Here is a 7,778-nt window from a genome sequence, read left to right on the forward strand (position 1 = left end):
ATTAATTATGATTTAATTAACATTTTAATTAAACTTATGATTAATAATACTTTTATTATTAAAGGAAAATAATTATGATAAGTATTAAATTTGTTTTTGAGAAATTATTAAAAGACTTATAATAAAGATTAAATAATTATTTAATTATTATAAGACTTAATTATTATTTAATTATGATTTAATTATTAAATACTTATGATTTAATAATTTTAATTAGAAACTTATGATATGATTAATAATTCATTATTAATTAAAAATACTTATGATATAATTTAAAAAATTATTATTATTAATAATACTCATATTATGATTAGTATTTAATTAATTTATTTAAATACTTATGTCGTACTAATTATAACATTTCAACATATATTAACTTTAATAATTCATTTTATTTAATTAAACTTATGTTAAGACATTATTATACACTTTTGACTTTAAATAACATTATAACCTATGTTATTATTATAACTTACACTTTTAAAATTAATGTTGACTATGTTTGACCAAGGTTGACTTTTGAGTTGACTTTCGGTTGACTTTGACTTTCAGTTGACTTCTGTTGACTTTCTAAATAAGGAAACTTTCCAAAAATAGAAACTTTCCAAAAATAGAAACTTTCCAAAAATAGAAACTTTCTAAAAATAGAAAGTGTGTGTCCTTATGCTGTTCCAATCAAACCGATGCTTGCTGAGTAATGTTCTATGCCTACTTGCAACATGTACAATAGCTATCATACTAAGACTTGGCCTAAGTTAGTTATTTATTTCGACCTGCTTTATTTATAGGTCGGCGTTGTGATCTTTCTTGATCACTTTACTTTACTTGCTGTTCGCTTGTTTGTGAGATTTCTTCAGTTGCTATTTAAGGTGAGTTATAGTCCCGTTTTTACATACTTTTCAAAGTATACTTTTTGGGATGTGATTACATGCATATTTTTATTTACGGTTAGACACAAGTAACAGTTAAATTTAATTATTCATTGTGAGTTGGACAAAAATATTCCCTAGTCTGGTAACTGTAATCATTGGTTTCTACCGGTGAACGCGAATCCTACGGATAGATCTATCGGGTTTGACAACCCCATTTCGAGCTAGTCGCGCTAGCAATTTATAATCGGAATGTTTAGTACTTCGTAATTTGTTGTAGATACACTGTCCAAGTGTATATTTTTATTGTGTTTGGCAAGGGTAAATAAAGGGTTAAGTGGTTACCAGGTGGCTCATTGATAATGGAATAATGTTTAATGTTTTCTAACATTTTTAAATCTTGTGGTCTAAAGTTTACTTATTTATTTAAACCTATAATTCACTCAACCTTTGTGTTGACAGTTTACTTGCATGTTTTCACAGGTACTTGAGTTATTTGATGCTTCCGCTGTCGTTAGAAGAGTCTGCATGCATTTGGGCAGATTTTATGAAACTATTTATGAAACTTAAGTTTGCATTCTATTTTGGATAATTTAAATTGTGGGTTTGTTGGTAATGTTTTGTGTCAACTTTTGGTTCATTACTATGGTTGGTTGATGTGAAGACCCGAACTAATTCTCTCGGACGAAGTCTTCAACAGTTGGTCCCATTGCAATGATCGACCTCAAATAATATCTTTAGTATGAGCATATGCACAGCGGAAGATTTCTTTCAAAACCTGAGAATAACATGCTTTAAAATATCAACATGAAGTTGGTGAGATATATAGGTTTGATGTTAGCAGCGTTATAACTATGGACCACAAGATTTCATATATAAAAATATAATACACTCGCAAGTGTATAAAATCATTCTGCTTATGTTGAGGCCTCAGTAACCAGCCTTAACAATAATATAATAAGTCATCTTCGCAAAGATGGATATGTACACTCGCAAGTGTATAAATAATCCTCGAAGTACTAAACATCCGCCCACTAGTTCTTATGTCTAGTGCAGCCTACTGGATGGAGGTGTTAAACCCGATAGATCTATCTTTAGGATTCGCGCTTACATGCTATTATAACATATAACTAAATTACTTAGCACATCAATCCGCAGAATATCATTTTTAATCACTTGTGTCCATAACGTAAATCATTTATAAAAACAGCGCATGTATTCTCAGCCCAAAATATTTAAAGTTTAAAAGGGACTATATACTCACCTAATGTATTTTGTAGTAAAAATACATATAACATCATTGAACAAGTATAAGGTTGGCCTCGGATTCACGAACCTATATTAAGTATATATATATTAACACACACAATAACAACTAACAAGCTTATATATTAATATTTATTTAATAAATAACTTAGTTATATCTAATTATACATTTTAAACAAATACATATTATTCATATATTAAATTCATATTAAAGTGTTTTAGTTAAAATATATATATATATATATATATATATATATATATATATATATATATATATATATATATATATATATATATATATATATATATATATATATATATATATAATGTAGTAAGGTTTATGATTATATACTATAATGTTTTAGAATTAATGTCTCCATACATAATTATTTTATTATCTATAATATATATTTTCATAAAAATGTTTATTTGTTATAATAATAATAATAATAATAATAATAATTCATAAATAAATTTTAATTTTAATCATTTTCATATTACTTATAATTATAGTAATAATAATAATAATAATAATAATAATAAAGCTACCTTCAAAGAAATTCGGCCTAAAAAGAAAACTGCCACTCCATAGACTCGAACCCGCGACTACTCGCTACACACGAACACCCTTGACCAATGAATCCATTCAGTTTTTCTTATTAATCATTCATGTTAATTTCATTTAACCCAAATACGCGGCCCAATTTCTGAAATGATATACGGCCCATCAAGATTTGACAACAACCCAGTTTCCAAAAACAAAACAAAAATACAAACATCCATGCTGAGTTTCGAACCATGGATCTCTCGTTCACCATAACACCCTGTTAACCAATCCTCTGACTTCGATTTTCTGATTATAACTATACCCATCTATATTTAACTAATGTTTTTCTGTTTCATCTCATCATCCATTCGCTATTATATCTTGTATCATAACACCTTTAGTTATATATAAATATTATTTTTTTTTTTTTTTTTCGATTCTGTCATCTAAACCGAAATAATGAAACAGTAAGTTCAATAAATAGCCCAACATTATGAGACTATCTTTTACGGCCCATATGATAAAATAAAAGAATTTGGCCTTATAACCTTTAAACAATACGGATTCATTTGTGGTGTGGCTTGACATCCGAGAAAGAAAAATATTAAACAGATGCAAAGATTTTAGCCGTCATCTTCACCTCATAGAATAAACTAACAATAAAACAAATTGGCATGTGGTAGGTGTCGAACAAAAACAAAAGTGTTTCCCACCACCTTTTGTACTCGATGAAAATGAAACCACAAGGACCCTACAAGTTTGATATTTATTTGATTCATCATTGCCCACTTTTGCAAGTTGACAAACCCAAATAATAAGTGGCTTTGTTGTTGTTTACGGTTTACAGAAAAACAGAAAAATTGATGAGGTTGATGTGGTGATCGAATATAGACGAGAAACTGTAGCAGCAGAGGTTACGGTTACATGAGTCTTTCATGGTTAGCGTGTGGTTATGATTATGTTCAACGAAGGTGGTGGTTTGGTTTTGTGCTGAACCGAACAGGAGATAGTTAGCAGACGATAATAGAGACAATTTGGTGTCGTTTGATGATGGTGTTGTGTTGATCGTAACAGAAAAAAAAATTGTAGATGGTTATGATGGTTCGTGGTTGATGGTGAAGGAGATGACATGGTTACTCAACAACAAAGATATGGAAGATGGTGGATTATATAGGTTGTTTTGGGTGACGGTTGAATGTAATTGTTTGGTAAGTTGGGGTATGGTGAGGTGGTTTTACATGTTCTCAAATCAAAAATATAGCGAGTGGTGGTTGAGTGAGATGGTTTTAGGCGACCGTAATGAATTCGTAGGTTGATAGAAGAAGATGGATGTCAAATGGAGAGAATGAAGAGTGAACTACTATGGGTGTATTATCTTATATGCATCTTCATTAAGGATATGTTTATATATATAAGTGAAAGTGTTAATATGTATATACAGTAATTCCATATCAATATCATAAGACACAGTAATTAATAAAGTTAGATTCGTAATTCATCACGGGTGTAGATAAATATGCACTGCCGACACATTATTATATTATATTTAATTATTTAATTTAAATAATTAATTAAATACTATATTATATTTACGTTAGTGGTAAAAATATAATTTTTACAAAAAAATAAATTTTATAAATCAAAGTCTCGTTATATTTCAAAGTTTATCTAAATCCAAAACGTTTTATTCAAATATTTATTTTTATTAAAAACACGGACCGTTATCATTTAACTTGTCAAAAGGTTTCTAGAAAATTTTCGACTTTTAAGATAACGTTAAAACCTTTAATCTTATTAAAATGACTCATTAATAATTTTGACAAAGATAGTTCCAAAAAAAAAAAAATTTATAAAATTCTATTATCTTTTACTCCCGCCGAATAATATAATAATCTTATGTCAAAACCTAATATTGTATATCTAATACTTTGATATTGTTAACTATAAATAAACATATAACACATATACACATAATTGTTCGTGAATCGCCAGGCTTGGTCAAAGGGTAACTAATTATCCGAATACAAATTTCAAACTTTCTAGACTCAATAATAAGGTTTTTGCTTATCGTGTCGGAAACATATAGAGTTTAAGGTTTAAATTTGGTCAGAAATTTCCGGGTCGTTACAGTTGATTTTAAACTACTTAATTGGGTTTGTTTCCTTTTTGGGCAACATTTTGAAATAAAAGAATGCAACTTTGTTTATTTAATTCATTTAAGTCCGATCAAGCTATGGGACCAACTGACGGATCCGTTAAGTGTTTTGATGGGGTCGTCACATGTGGTATCAGAGCTCTGGTTGTAGGGAACTAGGCGGTCTTAATGTGGTCAACCCGTGGTTATTAGGGTGCATTAGAGTCTAGTCTACAGCCCGACCTTTATGCTATAGCATTATTATGCATTTCATTTCGTATAAGTTATATTATTAGCTTTCATATCTTTTTAGTATGTGGTTTGCGGTTTTGCTGTTTGCAGATGTCGACTTCGAGCGATAACTCTGTTGCTGCTCCTGCTCCACCGTCTCCTGCTAGACGTCGTGCTAATCAACCAGAGATCGATGATCCTGTTCATTACTATTTTTCTACCATTACTCATATGAACCGGGCTTATAATGAGGTGACACGTATTAACGCCCTTAGTGATTGTTTGCGCACTTTGCCACATAATGAAGTTATGGACGAGATCCGTGCCGACATGGGTAACTTTATCACTTTCAAACATAGGGTTGAGGATGCGAACCGTAAGCGTGATCGAGAAGTTAATGCTAAGTTCGAGGCTCTCGAGAGCACTGTTCGTGTGATGAAGGAAGAGTTGGATGTTGTGAAAGGGAAGTTGCGTAAGTATGAGGATCCTGCTGAGACTCATGCTGGACCAGCTTATCACACCCGCTCTAAGCGAATGTGATGTGATTATTCATATTGATTATCTATTTCATCAGACTTAATGTCCTTTTTATACATACATTTTGGGTTATGTACGGCGTTTTGCCGAGGATTTTATTAAGATTTTGTTATGGGATATTTTTCATTATGTATGGATGGTTATTTTTATGACATCTATTATCATTATCATGTTTTATTTCTGATGTTGTGGCTCTTGGCATGTTATATTATGCGTAATATATGTTCATGTATGTTAGGTGCTATGTATGTTGTATGATGTTATCATAAAATATGTATGCATGTGATGGTTATTTCTATAACAATCATAACTGTCATGTTATTACTCATAGTGTTAGTTGACTAATATCTTAATGGTTAGTCTTCTCGTGTTTTGATCTATTCCTTTATGACACTAGTATTATTCTTGGTACTAACGGATGTGTTATTCTATTTTGAAGATCATGCCTCCAAGGGAGTTCACTGAAGCGCGTATGCAACGCCTGATCAATGAAGGAATTGCTGCTGCTATGGCAGCAAATGCTAATGTTAACGCCAATGTAAACAACAACGTGGGATGCTCCCACAAAACTTTTATGGCTGGTCGACCCCAAGAATTCAGTGGTACGGAAGGACCAATAGGGCTTACTCGTTGGTTCGAGAAAATCGAATCTATTTTCAGGGTCAGTCGGGTCCGTGAAGAGGACAAAGTTAGTTTCGCTAGTTGCACCCTCAAGGATAGTGCCTTGACATGGTGGAACAATCTGGTTAGTAGTTTGGGAAGCGATGTAGCTTATGGTTTGGCCTGGAATGATTTTAAGGAAAGATTGATCACCCGCTATAGACCTCGGGGTGAGCTTAAGAAGCTAGAGGTTGAGCTCAAGAATTTGAAAATGCATGGCACCAAGTTAGATGCCTATGAACGAAGGTTTTTCGAGTTAACTTTGCTGTGTCCTAGGGTTTATGCGGATGAGGATCGCAAAATTGAGGCTTACATTGATGGTTTATCCGAGAAGATTGAACACGGGGTTGAGTCCAGTGAACCCCAGACTATTGAGGCAGCTATGTCTATGGCCCACAAACTTAATGACAAGGTGTTGAGAAGAAGCAAGACTACAGTTGTTGAAAGTAGTGAGGAGGTTGTCAAGAAGGCTGATAATGGGAAACGAAAGTGGGATAACAACCGCAATCAAAACCAGGGTCAGCAGAAGAAACAGGATACCTCAAGTGCTAATAACAGAAATCAGCGTGTGTGTCCTCGTTGCTATAAAGCTCATGATGGTTACTGCACAGTTACTTGTAAGAGGTGCTCTAAGCAAGGGCACATTGCTAAAGATTGTACAGTGCTTTTGCCGGGGTCTGCTACTCCCGCGACTGGTGGTAATAATAATAATGTTGGCAATAGAGGTGGTAACGGTAATGGTAATGGGAAATCGAATAATGGAGGTAATCCAAGGGTTTGTTATGAGTGTGGGAAGCCGGGGCATTTCCGAGATGCTTGTCCCAACAAGAAGACTGCAGAGACTGCACGCGGCCGAGTGTTCAACATTAATGCTAAGGATGCGGAGGAAGATCCTAAGCTTGTTACTGGTACGTTCTCAGTCAACGATTTATCAGTTTATGTGTTATTTGATTCAGGGGCTGATTTAAGTTTCGTGTCGAGTAAATTAAGTCCGAGAATCAAAACGCCGTTAACTCTCTTAGACAATACTTATGTTGTTGAAGTAGCTAATGGTAAGGAACTTACTGCTAAGACTGTACATCGTAAGTGTAACATTAATCTGGGTGGTAGGGATTTCGAGATAGATTTGATACCGATTGAACTTGGTAGCTTTGATATTGTTATTGGTATGGATTGGCTGTCTGCGAACCGTGCTGAGATCGTGTGTTATGATAAGGCTATTCGTATTACTGATGTGATTGGAGAGCCACTGATGGTCTTTGGAGATAAAAAATGCACACAGTTAAACCTTATTAGCTGTATGAAAGTTCGTAAACATCTCCGCAAAGGCTGTCATGCTATCCTTGCTCATGTTGTTGATCCTAGTAAGGAAGTAAAGAACGTTGATGACGTTCATATTGTTAGGGATTTTCCCGAGGTGTTTCCCGACGAATTACCTGGCCTTCCGCCGCAACGCGCGGTAGAATTTCAGATTGATCTTGTTCACGACGCTGCTCCTGTAGCACGTGCTCCTTATCGTCTTGCGCCTTCTGAA

This window comes from Rutidosis leptorrhynchoides, chromosome 11 (assembly GCF_046630445.1).
Source record: "Rutidosis leptorrhynchoides isolate AG116_Rl617_1_P2 chromosome 11, CSIRO_AGI_Rlap_v1, whole genome shotgun sequence".
Taxonomy (NCBI): Eukaryota; Viridiplantae; Streptophyta; class Magnoliopsida; order Asterales; family Asteraceae; genus Rutidosis; species Rutidosis leptorrhynchoides.